Source organism: Durio zibethinus, chromosome 4 (assembly GCF_047325235.1).
Source record: "Durio zibethinus cultivar Kanyao isolate XHJ-2024 chromosome 4, ASM4732523v1, whole genome shotgun sequence".
NCBI lineage: Eukaryota > Viridiplantae > Streptophyta > Magnoliopsida > Malvales > Malvaceae > Durio > Durio zibethinus.
In genome coordinates this window covers 14512832-14525936 of record NC_143165.1, presented here as the reverse complement: position 1 = coordinate 14525936, position 13105 = coordinate 14512832, and the positions used below count along the sequence as shown (strand labels likewise).

The 13105-nt window shown below is 31.9% G+C and overlaps 1 pseudogene across 1 annotated transcript; it reads left to right on the top strand.

Moving 5' to 3' along the window:
- The first annotated feature begins 697 nt into the window (after positions 1–697).
- LOC111288926 (putative disease resistance protein At4g27220) lies at positions 698–5792 on the top strand (annotated as a pseudogene). The gene is made up of 3 exons (XR_016341940.1): positions 698–1883; positions 3742–5497; positions 5648–5792. The product of XR_016341940.1 is annotated as a putative disease resistance protein At4g27220 (transcript).
- The last annotated feature ends 7313 nt before the right edge of the window (positions 5793–13105 follow it).

Genomic DNA, 13105 nt, shown 5'->3' with positions numbered 1-13105 from the left:
GTGAAGCCAAACATGTCTAGCATGAAGATAGATGATTTGATGGAATTGAGTCAAGGTGGAGATTGTTGGGAATAGTGACTCAAATACCATAAAGATTTGTTTGGGATTGGCTAGATATAGATTGATGGATAAAAAGACTTGCAGAAGATGAATTTTAAGAGAAAAAGGATTTTTAATAGGCAAATTTAACTTGCAGAATAAGAATTAGAAGAGGAAAAGTATTCTTAATAGGTAAGTTTGTATGTTTATAAATAAGTTAAATCTCTATAAGGTTAGATATGATAAAGAGATGCAGAAAGTTATAGGTTTTATGGGTTAGACATCCCATAAGACTATAGGAGATTAATGTCTTTATGGTGGTGTGAATGTTTATGAGTGGACTAGAGGAGACTAAGATGGTCCACATAGGTATGATGTATGGGTGCATATGGGTATGTGTTTCTTTGTGTTGAAAGGGTACACATGAGTATGTATATGTTTGGGTTGAAAATACTCCATATGACTAAAGGAGATTGAAAGGGTCAATGGGTATTGATTGTTGAGTGGTTGATATGATTTGAATGTATGTTTGTAATTCTCTATAAATAATAGATCTTTTTTCTAATATGTGGATGTAAGTCAGTTAGACCAAACCACATTAAATTATTATCTATTGTGTGATTGATATATTATTCAATTTTGCTTTTGCTAGCTTCTGCCTAACAAGTGATACCAAAACTGTGGTGATCCCCAACAAATTTTGATGCAGAGACATTAAAGCTAATACAATGTCTGACCTTGTTGGGCCAATTCTTAAAGTTATAGAGTTCATCGGCCATCCAGCTAAAAGATATCTTAATTACCACAAAAAATTCAATAAATACGTGGATGATTTCAAACAAGCTCAAGCATATTTGTGAGCTAGGGAGGCAGATATTCAACAACAATTGCAAGATGAGCATCATTTTGGGAAAAAGCGAAAGCAAGAAGTTGAAAGTTGGTTCAGAAAAGTAAAGGAGAAGGTTGGTCATGCTCAACATGTTGGTGATAAAATCAGTAAAGGGAAATATCTCTTTCGTTCTTGCTTAAGGAAGCTTGTTGATGAAGGGACTTAAGCAATGAAGGAAGTGCATGCTGAAGGTCAATTCTCTAATGGTTTGGTGGCTATTGATCCTTCAACTAGAAAGGTCAAACTGCCAACAGAAGATTTAGCAGGCACTACTAAAGCAGAAGAAATATATCAATACTTGATGGGGGATGTAGTTAGAAAGATTGGAGTGTGTGGGATGGGAGGAATAGGCAAAACAACAACAATGAAGCATGTCCATAATAAATTGGTGGAAGAAACCAAATTTAGCGAAGTAATTTGGATAGTTGTATCCCAGGACTTTGATATTCGAAAGTTACAAAAGAAAATTGCATGTCAATTGAAGGAAGAGTTGTCAGATGACGAAGATACAACCATACGTGCAACAAAATTATTAGAAATGTTGAGGAAACGAGGGAAGTAAGTACTAATATTGGATGATGTGTGGGCAGCTTTTTCTCTTGAGGAAGTCAGGATCCCTGAGCCAAGAGCAGATAATGGATGCAAATTAGTGTTAACAATATGTTCGGAAGAGGTCGTTCGATCAATGGGTTGTAAGAAAGTCCAAGTGCCGTGTCTTTCTACAAATGAGGTGTGGCAGTTATTTCTAAGCAAAATTGGACAAGACATGTTATATAATCCAACTGTAGAACCAATTATGAAAGATATTGTGGGAGAATGTGATGGACTTCCTCTTGCAATTGTCACAGTAGCTGGTTGTATGAGGGGAATATCTGATCCTCGTGTATGAAAAAATGCTTTGAATGAATTGAGAAGTAACATTAGAATCATCCAGGATGTGAAAGATAAGGTGTTTGTGTCAGAAATATTGACTCAAATTCCATAAGAGATTTGTTTAGGATTTGTTAGAAATTTGTTTGGGATTTGTAAGATATTGCTTGATGGACAAGAAGACTTGCAAAAGAAGAATTCTAAGAGAAAAGAGATTCTTAATAGGTAAGTTTGACTTGCAAAAGAAGAATTCTAAAAGGAAAGAGATTCTTAATAGGCAAATTTAACTTACAAGAGAAGAATTCTAAGAGGAGAGGGATTCTTAATGGGTAAGTTTGTATGGTTACAAATATGTGAAGTCTCTACAAGGTTAGGTATGAGAAAAAGATGTAAGAGAGTTGTAGGGTTTTGTGGGATAAAGACCCCATAGGAGTATTGGGGCTGTACGTCTTATGGGTGTGTATGTTTATTTGTGAGTGGACTAAAGGAGACTGAGAGGGTCCACATAGGTATGATGTATGGGAGCATATGGGTACGTGTTTAGTTATGTTGAAAGGGTGCACAAGGGTTTGGGTTTGTGTTTGTTTGGGTTGAAATACTTCATAGGACTAGAGAAGATTGAGAGTGTCTTATGAGTATTGATTGTTGAGTGAGGCTGATGATTTGATGTATGTTTGTAATTCTTTACAACTAGTGGATCTTGTTTCTCATCCATGGATGTAGGTTAGTTGAACCGAACCACGTTAAATTTTTGTTTCTTTTATATTTGATATTGCTTCCGCTGGTGTGATTGGATTGGAGGCTTTAGCCCAACAAATGGTATCAGAGCTGTGGTGTTTCTCAACAAGTGGTATCAGAGCTGTGGTGTTCCCCAACAAGTGGTATCAGAGCTGAAAGTTTGAAACATGGGAAGAGTCAAATGTTCGAGATGTGAGAAGAGTTAATGATTCGAGACATGGGAAGAGTTGACAGTTCGAGATATGAGAAGTGCATGGTTTGAGACATGAAAAGAAGCAAGTCCAGAAGAGCTCGATTCAAGAGAAGAGTTTGAGTTTAAGTTTTGAAGATTGAGGATTAGTTTGTATGAAGCGTGAAGACACAAGAGAAGATAAGATGATTGTGAGACTTCCATTGCAGGTGGAGCCAAGCATATTTAGCATGAAGATAGATGATTGATGAAATTTGAGTCAAGGTGGAGATTGTCAGAAATATTGACTCAAATTCCATAAGAGATTTGTTTAGGATTTGTTAGAGATTTGTTTGGGATTTGTAAGATATTGCTTGATGGACAAGAAGACTTGCAAAAGAAGAATTCTAAGAGAAAAGAGATTCCTAATAGGTAAGTTTGACTTGCAAAAGAAGAATTCTAAAAGGAAAGAGATTCTTAATAGGCAAATTTAACTTACAAGAGAAGAATTCTAAGAGGAGAGGGATTCTTAATGGGTAAGTTTGTATGGTTATAAATATGTGAAGTCTCTACAAGGTTAGGTATGAGAAAAAGATGTAAGAGAGTTGTAGGGTTTTGTGGGATAAAGACCCCATAGGAGTATTGGGGCTGTACGTCTTATGGGTGTGTATGTTTATTTGTGAGTGGACTAAAGGAGACTGAGAGGGTCCACATAGGTATGATGTATGGGAGCATATGGGTATGTGTTTAGTTATGTTGAAAGGGTGCACAAGGGTTTGGGTTTGTGTTTGTTTGGGTTGCAATACTTCATAGGACTAGAGAAGATTGAGAGTGTCTTATGGGTATTGATTGTTGAGTAAGGCTGATGATTTGATGTATGTTTGTAATTCTTTACAACTAGTGGATCTTGTTTCTCATCTATGGATGTAGGTTAGTTGAACCGAACCACGTTAAATTTTTGTTTATTTTTTGTTTGATTTATTGTTTGATTTTGCTTCCGCTGGTGTGATTGGATTGGAGGCTCTTAGCCCAACAGTTTGGATGTTTACAATTCAGCTATGATCGTCTACAACAAATAGACCAAGATTGTTTTCTGTATTGTGCATTATATCCTGAAGATCGTGAAATTCAAAAGGTGGAGATAATTGGACATCGGATGGAAGAAGGACTTATAGATGAAATGAGAAATATCTAAACATTAGAGGGTTGCGGTTATTCTTTTTTACAGAAGCTTGAAGAAAACTGTTTGCTTGAAAGGGTTGAGGAGGGTACACATATAAAGATGCACGATGTTAGAGATATGGCGTTGCATATCACAAGAAAAAGACTTTTGGTAAAAGCTGGTAAGCAGTTGAAAGAGCTACCAAATGAGGAAGAATGGACTGAAGATTTGGAGAAAGTTTCTTTAATGTACAATTCCATATCATCAATTCCTCCAAATATGAAATCTCCAAAATGTCAAAAGCTCACAACCTTGTTACTCTCAGAAAATTCATTGGAAGAAATTCCAGAATCTTTCTTTGCATACATTCCTAATCTTAAGATTCTTGATCTTTCTCGTAACCCTCTTGTGAAGTTGCCGAATTCTGTCTCTGATCTGGAGAATCTCACTGCATTGATGCTGCATGGTTATGACTGTTTAGAAAATTTTCATTCTTTATCGAAGCTTCAAGCTTGGAAGAAATTGGACCTTGGAAGAACTTCAATCAAGGAAATCCCTCAAGGTTTGGAAATGTTGGAAAATCTTAGATATCTCAATCTTGGATTTACTGTTAAGTTAAAAGAGATCCCCAATGGATTATTGTTGAAATTGTATCGTCTTCTGTGTTTGGCAATACATCCAGCATCAGCAGAAGTGGAAGAGATAAGGGAATCGAACATGTTGGAAGTTTTTGAAGGTTGCTTTAGTAACTTGGGTGACTGGCACACGTTTGCTAGTCTGAGAAAAAGGCTTCATAAACACTTGATTTGCGAGAGTCACAATTCTTTTCCTAGAATGGATTATAGTAAAATGGTTAAATTTAGGGGTTGTGATATTAATTGTGAAGATGGAATTATACTTCCATATGATATTCAGCAATTAGAAGTTGATGAGTGCAAAGGTATGAGGAGTTTAAACGATATTTGTGGATTGAAAGATGCAACTGATTTGAAGGAATGCAAATTTCACAAATGAGAGGAGTTGGAATCCATTTTTTTCATCGGGCTGTCAACTTGAAACACTTGAGTCTCTAAATCTAACTTGTTTTGGGAATTTGAAGGCTATATTTGGAGAGTCATCAGTAGGCACATTTTCCTACCTCAAACAAATCTATCTATACGGTTGTGGAAAAATAAAGAATTTGTTCTCAGCCAAGTCGGTTCTGCACAACTTGGAAGAGATCACTGTTGTATATTGTGACGAAATGGAGGAAATAATAGTATCAGAGGAAGAAGAAATGGGTACCATCAAATATACTCTTCCCAAATTAAGGATATTGCATGTGCAGAATCTACCAGAATTGAAGAGCATTTGTAGTAAAAATGGAGCAATGGTTTGTGATTCTCTCCAAAGCATTGTTATATGGAGATGTACAAAGCTAAAGCGGATTCCTCTGTATCTTCCCCTGCTTGACAACCTTGATAAGGAAAACCCATCTCCTCCTCCTTCTTTCAAGGAAATCTACATGGGTCCAAAAGAATGGTGGGAATCATTGGAGTGGGACCATCCCTGTGCAAACAATGTCCTTCTACCCTTCCTCAAGTTCTGGGATAGCCATAACTACCAATCGAAGCAAGATGTTCGATGAAGTGTGAGTCTTTTTCTGTATTATTATTATTATTATTATTATTATACAATTGCTCCATATCTAGTTTCATCTTTTTTATTTCATTTTTTCAGTGTTTATAAATAATAAAATAAAAGTATTACCAGACTTATGTGGTTTATCTATTTTTGGTAGATACATACAATACAATGGGGAAGAAGGTTGCAGGCCGTATTGCTGAAGTTGAATCACAATCCACACATCTATTGCTTTCTGATTCTCATGTTCTTTTCCTCATAATGTACTCATAAACCTTGGTTTCTTTGTTTTTTCTTCATTCCATGCGGGTATAAGGGTTAATGTGTATGTTTATATTTGCCTTTGTATAAAATTTCCATGGTTTCTTATTAGTATTTGTTCCTAATCACAAAATAAAAGGATTGCTTTGAAAATTAGTGAAATTATGATATTTCTTACACTATATAGAATTTATTTCAAGTAAATATTAAAAAAGTATGGATCACACATAATTTTACTCACCCAAAGATTTAATTCACATATGATTTCTTTTTTCTTTTTTTTCTTTGAATTGAAGAAGAGTATCTTTTGGAATAAATTTGAACACCAAGTGGGTGAGTTAATGCAGCATTCAAATAACGAGTTCAATAGTAAACTTTCCCTTCGTTGTAGTGTTGATCTCTCTAATCTTGTAAAACAAAATCAGAATGTCAAACTAATAAAAGATAAGAGGAACTTTTACTGGTCAGCAGGATTTCGTTCAACTTTAATAACTCACATTTAATCGTCCTTTCCCACTAACAAAGACGAATTCTCCTGTCTTGACAATTGTTCCATTTTTTGTAAACGTTGTCCAATTTACACATATATCTCCATTATATTAAACTAGCATGTCAAAATCCCATTGAATATATATTTTTTTTATCGTCAAATTCTAGGATGCTCACAAAAATTTGGGTTCATACTTATAACCCTACTTATATTCCTCAGTTTATAATTATTAAAATGTGCAGTGATAAGTTTGCCACCCAATGTAATTTATATTTAAAAATATTTTTTAAAATATTATATTAAATTAAAATTATTGAATTAATTTTGGATCCAATCCAATAAAATGTTAGTTTTATATTTATATGTTAGGGTCGGTATCAAAAATAATAATTTAACATCAGATCCAGGCAAAATCAAGTAAAATTATTAAAGAATCGGGTTCAATTCAAGATGAATATAGACTCACTCTTATCTGATTCATTGCAATCCCTAATTTGGGTAAACAACCAAAAATAGCATGAAAAATGGTTTAAAATTTACAAAAGATATGGTAGATAAAGTTGAAAACGAAAAATATATGATTGATTAAACAGAAAAAGAAATTATTTTTTTGGTTTCTTTCTTTTTCCTTTTATTTGGTCCTAATAAAGCTCATGATTTGTCAATATGTAGGGTCATTGATAATTTGAATCGAAACTTATTAGAGCACCATATTTTCCAAAACGTAGGGTCATTAATTTTATAATTCTATTCATATTTTATTACCATTACAATTTTATCATGGAAAAATTGTATTAATTATAAAAATTGTTTTATAAATAACACATAATGTTTAGTAGATATTCAACTAATATTTTTTACTATTATGAAATCTTATTCTTTATTTTTTGGTAAATATGAAAAAAAAAAGTTTAAAAGAATGAGAGATTTAAAATTTCAATCTTATATGTTCTTAAAAATAGGTAGTAATTTATATTATCATGTGAAAATATACTTAACTATTAAGAAGAGATCCTAAAACCTTGAGGTCATAAGTTCAAATCTTACTTTATGTGGATTTGATTATTTAGTTGAATTATAGTTTATTAGTTAACTATTCAATGATGTAATAATTAATTATATAGATGTAATACTTAATTATAAGTAAAACTTTAAAAAAAAAACTAATAAATAATTACAATTTATTCATCATAAAAAGAATATGTAAAAAAAAATGCGAAGGTTAGACACATTAACTTGTGAATAATCTCTCATATTTGAAATGAAAAAGGAGAAAAACATAAAAAAAAAAAAATGATATACGCATCCCTTATCTCATTTAATGGTATCTTTGACATTCAACGATATTTTTTATCTAACTTTTATTATCTTCAACCAAAATGGTTGATGACTTGAATTTACAAACTCAAAATTTGAAATTTAATAATTCTCTTTTCTCATATAAGAATTTCTATTACAAGTGTACTAATTTAACTCAAAATTAGTGCAACATGGGTTTATTACTATTAAGATATATAGGATTTATAATTTATTAGGTCTCACGTATATAAAAAATGTTTATGAACATGTTAAAAAAATAATATGTATTAATAATGATAGTTATTGTATTAAAAAGAAATGGAAAAAGGATCTTGACATGTTCCAAGTATACCAACCGATACGTTTCAGTTGTACCAAAACAAGATACAACTAAGGATGATTTTTTGTATCGGATTTGATACTGAATAATATCAGTTGTTTTTATTTGTTTTGGTTGGTTTCGGTAAATTTTGGTGAATTAACTTATTTTGCCCAGTATGTGAATGTAAAACATGTTTTGTCATTTTTAATTTGTTTTTGTTATTGGATTATTTTTAATTTAATAAAATAAAATTAATTAATAAAATAACTCTTGAAAGTTGAGTTTCTCTATTTTTATTATAATTTGTTTTCTTTTATCCTTTATTTTTTCAAACCAAAGTTCATAAGTGTTTCAATTTTTTTCAAGAATATATACAATTGTGCTCCTTTTTTAAAATTTATCAATCATGAAGTCGAGGTTAATTTTTTCATATCTTTGTTTTTATATTAATATTTCCATGAAAAAAAAATACTTATTTAAATATCATATAAATTAAGTGTTTAAAAATATTATGAAAAATTTATGATATTATTTCTTATACTTTTAAACTTATTTATTTGATTTTTGAAGATATTTATTTGATCTGTATAATTATATTTGCCTTTGTATAAAATCTCCTTGTTTTCTTTTTACTATTTATTTTCTTCTTTTAATCGTTCCTCATCACAAAAGAATTGTTTTGAAAATTAGTGAAATTATGATATTTCTTACACAATATATAGAATTTTTTTCAAATAAATATTGAAAATTATGGATCAAACATAATTTTTACTCACCCAAAAATTTTCTTGACATATAATTTCTGTTCTTTTTTCTCTGCATTAAAAAAGAGTATTTTTTTAGAAGAAATTTGAGCATCAAGTAGATGAGTTAATATTCCACTATTCAAATGGAGAACTCTTGAGCAATCTTTCATACATTGTGTGAACTAAAAAAAAAAGGATTTGTATTTGATACATTATCAGTATATAAATTCTATACACTATCAATAAATCAAATAATACAATTTCATTAATGAAGTAAATCAAATGATGCCGCCTCCTAAATGAGTAGGTTTTTTAAAAAATATTAATTTTTATATATTTATTTTAAAGGTTGATATTTGCTCATTAATATAGTGGCATCATCTGATTTATTGACAATATATAGAATCTGTACACTGTGTTAACCTTGAATTTATCCTTATTTTGAAATGACAAAACATTAAAGCTAAATAAACTTGATCAAGATTTTGAAAAAGATTTATTTAGTACATGTTCTTAAGTTTTATATTTTGGTACTAAATAAATAATATGATTTTCAAAGTTTAAACAAACCTTTCTTGGTGTCATATTTCTCAAATCAAATCTACTTTTAAAGATTATTTATTTGAGCTTAAATGAAAGTCCAATTGTTGTTTTTAAAGTGAACTTATTCATTTTGGACTTAATACAATTTTGATAATATTGGTTTTGGGAAATAGAGTAACTTAGGAAAGTTGTTTTACAAGAACAAAGTTTTCTAACATTGAACTTGTTTTATTTTTCTGTATAAATTCATAGGGTTTTAATAATTCAATTTTATATGGTTGGAAAGCTCTTTGAGTCTACTTTCTAATGGGTCAAACAAAATAAAAATCCAAATTTTCTAAGAAAAGATTTTGAATTTTTACTAGACACACTGCAGTTGTCTAGAAAACTGCATAAGGGGTAGATTTGAAAATTAACTATAATTCGTACACAATAAATTAGGTGATGAACTTTATATGGATAGAAAGCACTTTAAGTATAGTTTCTAAATCTTTAAACAGTTTGTAATTTGGATTTTTGTAACTCAAGATATGATCAAATTAGTAAGTAGAGTACAAAACAGGAGATTACCACCTAGCTAGACAAAATCGATCCCCTTTAGAAGGGATCGATCACTTTTTCATACAGAATCATCACTTTCCTCAATTTTCCAGAAAAGGGATCGATCGCCCACGTAAGAGATCGATCACCTATGGAAAGGGATCGATCCCCTCTTAAAGGGATCGATCGGTTGCTCAAACAGAATGCCCCCCAAGTCTGAAAATCCAGAATAGGGATCAATCCTCCCACATAGGGGATTGATCACCTAAAGAACAGATCAATCTCCTTAAGCAAGGGATCGATTGGGTAAGGCCATTTATGCATGATTTCTAGGTGTTCTAAAGCTGACCCAATCTATCCCTTAAAGGAGGGGATCGATCTCCTGAGACCTAGAACACTCCAACGGCTACTTTTGCATGATTCCAATGGGCATTTCTTCACTCCAAGCCTCCCCAACGGCTAGTTCCTCAATTTTTCTATAAATTGGGTACTCCAACACACCAAGAAGATTGATACATCAAGAGATCAAGAGCCAATAAGCTACATTTTCATTCTTTCAAATAATCAAGAGTTTTTAGAGCTTCAAAGTCTATATCTTTGTACTTATTGTATTGAAACTATTTTTGTTGTTCATTCGTCATTTCTTGTCTATACCATTGTGAACTTCAAATTAGCAAACACCCAACCTTTGAGAGGTTCTTAGAGTTTGCAAAACCCTTCAAAATTTTGTATTGTGTGCTTGTAAGCTTAAGAGGGAGGATAACCCTTAAGAGTGTGTTGAGTTGAGTTCTTTTAAAGCTTTGAGAAGCTTACTTGCAACCTTTTTCATATAGTTGATTGAACTCCTTGGCAAGAGAGGCTAAGGGAGAGGACGTAGGTGCCTAAGAAAGGATCGAACCTTTATAAATTGTGGTGTTATCTTCTCTATCTCTATCTCTTATTTACTTTTAATTATTATGTTTAATTGTTTAGCAAAATTTGTGCTTATTGAATATTGTTTTGTAAAACACTTCATTAAAACCAATTCACCCCCCTCTTGGTTCATTCCAAATTTTTGAGCTAACACACTGATAGTGTATCAAATATAAACTCAAAAAAAAAAAACCTTTTAACCGGTTCTTTGTTAAATATTTTACTTTGATCCTTCTACCAGATTGAACCAATTTTTGTTCATCAAATCAAACTTATGACTCAAATGAAAATCATTCCAATAATTACATTGTTTTGATTTTATGACATCCCAATCCCGCATTAGGATATTTTGAGAATGTGAAGTTGAGATTTAATCCCAAATTTGTGAGGTGCTTTTTGTAGAATAAAATCATGAGACTTTTGAGTCAAAGCAAATATATAATACCTTACAAGTTAGATGCAGGTCTTACAAATGGTATCAGAGTGGTCACCAGTTGGATGAGAGCTAAGTGATTCTATGATAGCTAAGTGCTACATGATATGAGCTATCTCTAGAATCCTAATATCTGGTGTAATCCTATGATTTCTATGTGCCTTGTGTTGGGCTTGCCCAACATTTCTGTGATTTGGTAGATCTATGTGCTTTGTATTGAGCCTAATGGGGACGTCAAGCTTTAACAGGGGGAGTTTGTGACGCCCCAATCCCACATCAAGATAATATGAAGTTTTGCTATGATATTTATATATAAGTAGAAATCTCAACCTAAACTTGCAAGGCACTTTTTATGGAACCAAACCGCGAGACCTTCGAGTTAAAGTGGATAATACCTCATAAGTTGAGTGTGAGTCTCCACAAATGGTATCAGAGCCAGTTCACCAATCGGATAGGAGCTAAGTACTACACGGTGGGAGCCAACTCTTTCGGTGTGATCCTGTGATCTGTGTGTGCTTTGTGTTGAGCTTGCCTAATGTTTGGTATGATTCAGTGAATTTGTGTGCTTTGTTTTGGGCTTGATGGAGACGTCGAGCTTTAACAGGAGAGTTTGTAATGTCCTAATCCCATATCGGGAGATTCTGTGGATCTGCTATGATATATAAGTTGAGACTTAAATCTAAACTTGTGAGACACCTTTTGTAAGATAAAAAGTAAGACCTTTGGATCAAAGCAGATAATACATCATAGTTTGGGTGCAAGTCTCCATAGATTTAATAACCAATTAGTTAAATTTATTTCTTATTGTTTCTGATATCATTCAAAGGATTTATATTCGAGTAATTATCACTGTATATATGCTATACACGGTCAGACCATGAACTATACAATTACACCTCACAAAGTCGACTTCTTCAACATTTTTGAATCATTTATAACTTTAGCATAAACTCACTTAATGCTATACTTTTTTTCACTGGTTCTTTTGTAGGAATTTAGTTGAATTTCTGATCAGTAGAATCCCCTTGTAGTGAAAATTAAATAAAAGCTACAGCCTTAAATATTTGCCAACTTGAGCTTCACCTTTACATAGATCCCTAGTTATGCTTTAAACAATTGAATCCCATTCTAATGTCGACATTAACAAAATATATGCATTGCTTTTTACTGGCTTTTATTGTAAAGTCACATGCTGCACATGAATCTGTTGGTGGGAGCTTTGTCTGTGCTATTTCTGTTATTACTTTTATTTTATGCTAAACAAGTAGTAAATTAGTAATTGTTGGGTAAATCCGAGATTTAATTGAGGTGTGAATTGGACCGTTGTTGACCTTCAGCCACAATGGTTTTCCTGGAAAGCATAATTAGACCCGCCACCATCATTGCCCTACTGACTCAGAACAGTTCAAGTGGAAATACTAAAAATTATTTTTGTTCGTGTTGCTCCATGGATTTTCTTATCTAATTTCCTCGAAGGAAAATTTTCTGGTTTCTTTTCTAATTTGGATCTCTAGAGCTGGTGGAAAGAGCCCCCAACAGTCCTGACAACTTTATTTCCAGCAACATAAGTCTCGTTGTGAAATTTCAAAATATCTCAAGTACTTAAAAGAGAAGATAATGAATTATCATTTTCATAACTATAATTTAATTTAATAAAATATTATTTATAAAGATTCATCAAAAACAATTAATTTTACTTTACTTGATAATTATCTACTCAGAATAATTCACTTTAGAGCTTTTAACCGTCTGGATGACCAACCAAAGCGAGCAATTTAATACAATTAAGAAAGAGTAAATCATCTTGACATAAAAATTAGTCAAGATAAACAATTCTTATGACAATTTGGTCTTAAGTTATTAGTAACTTCACCATCTTCTGAATCACCTAAATCTATAGGTAAGAGGTCCAATTGAAGCGTTCAAAATGTTTAAGGAATCACATAATGCTAATTATTAGTGGAAGGTGCGTGCAATTGGTTTGCAATTAATTTTATAGTAGTTTTTATTCATGGAAATAACAATTATAAAATTATAAATGAAAAAACTATAAAAGAAAAATTAATTAT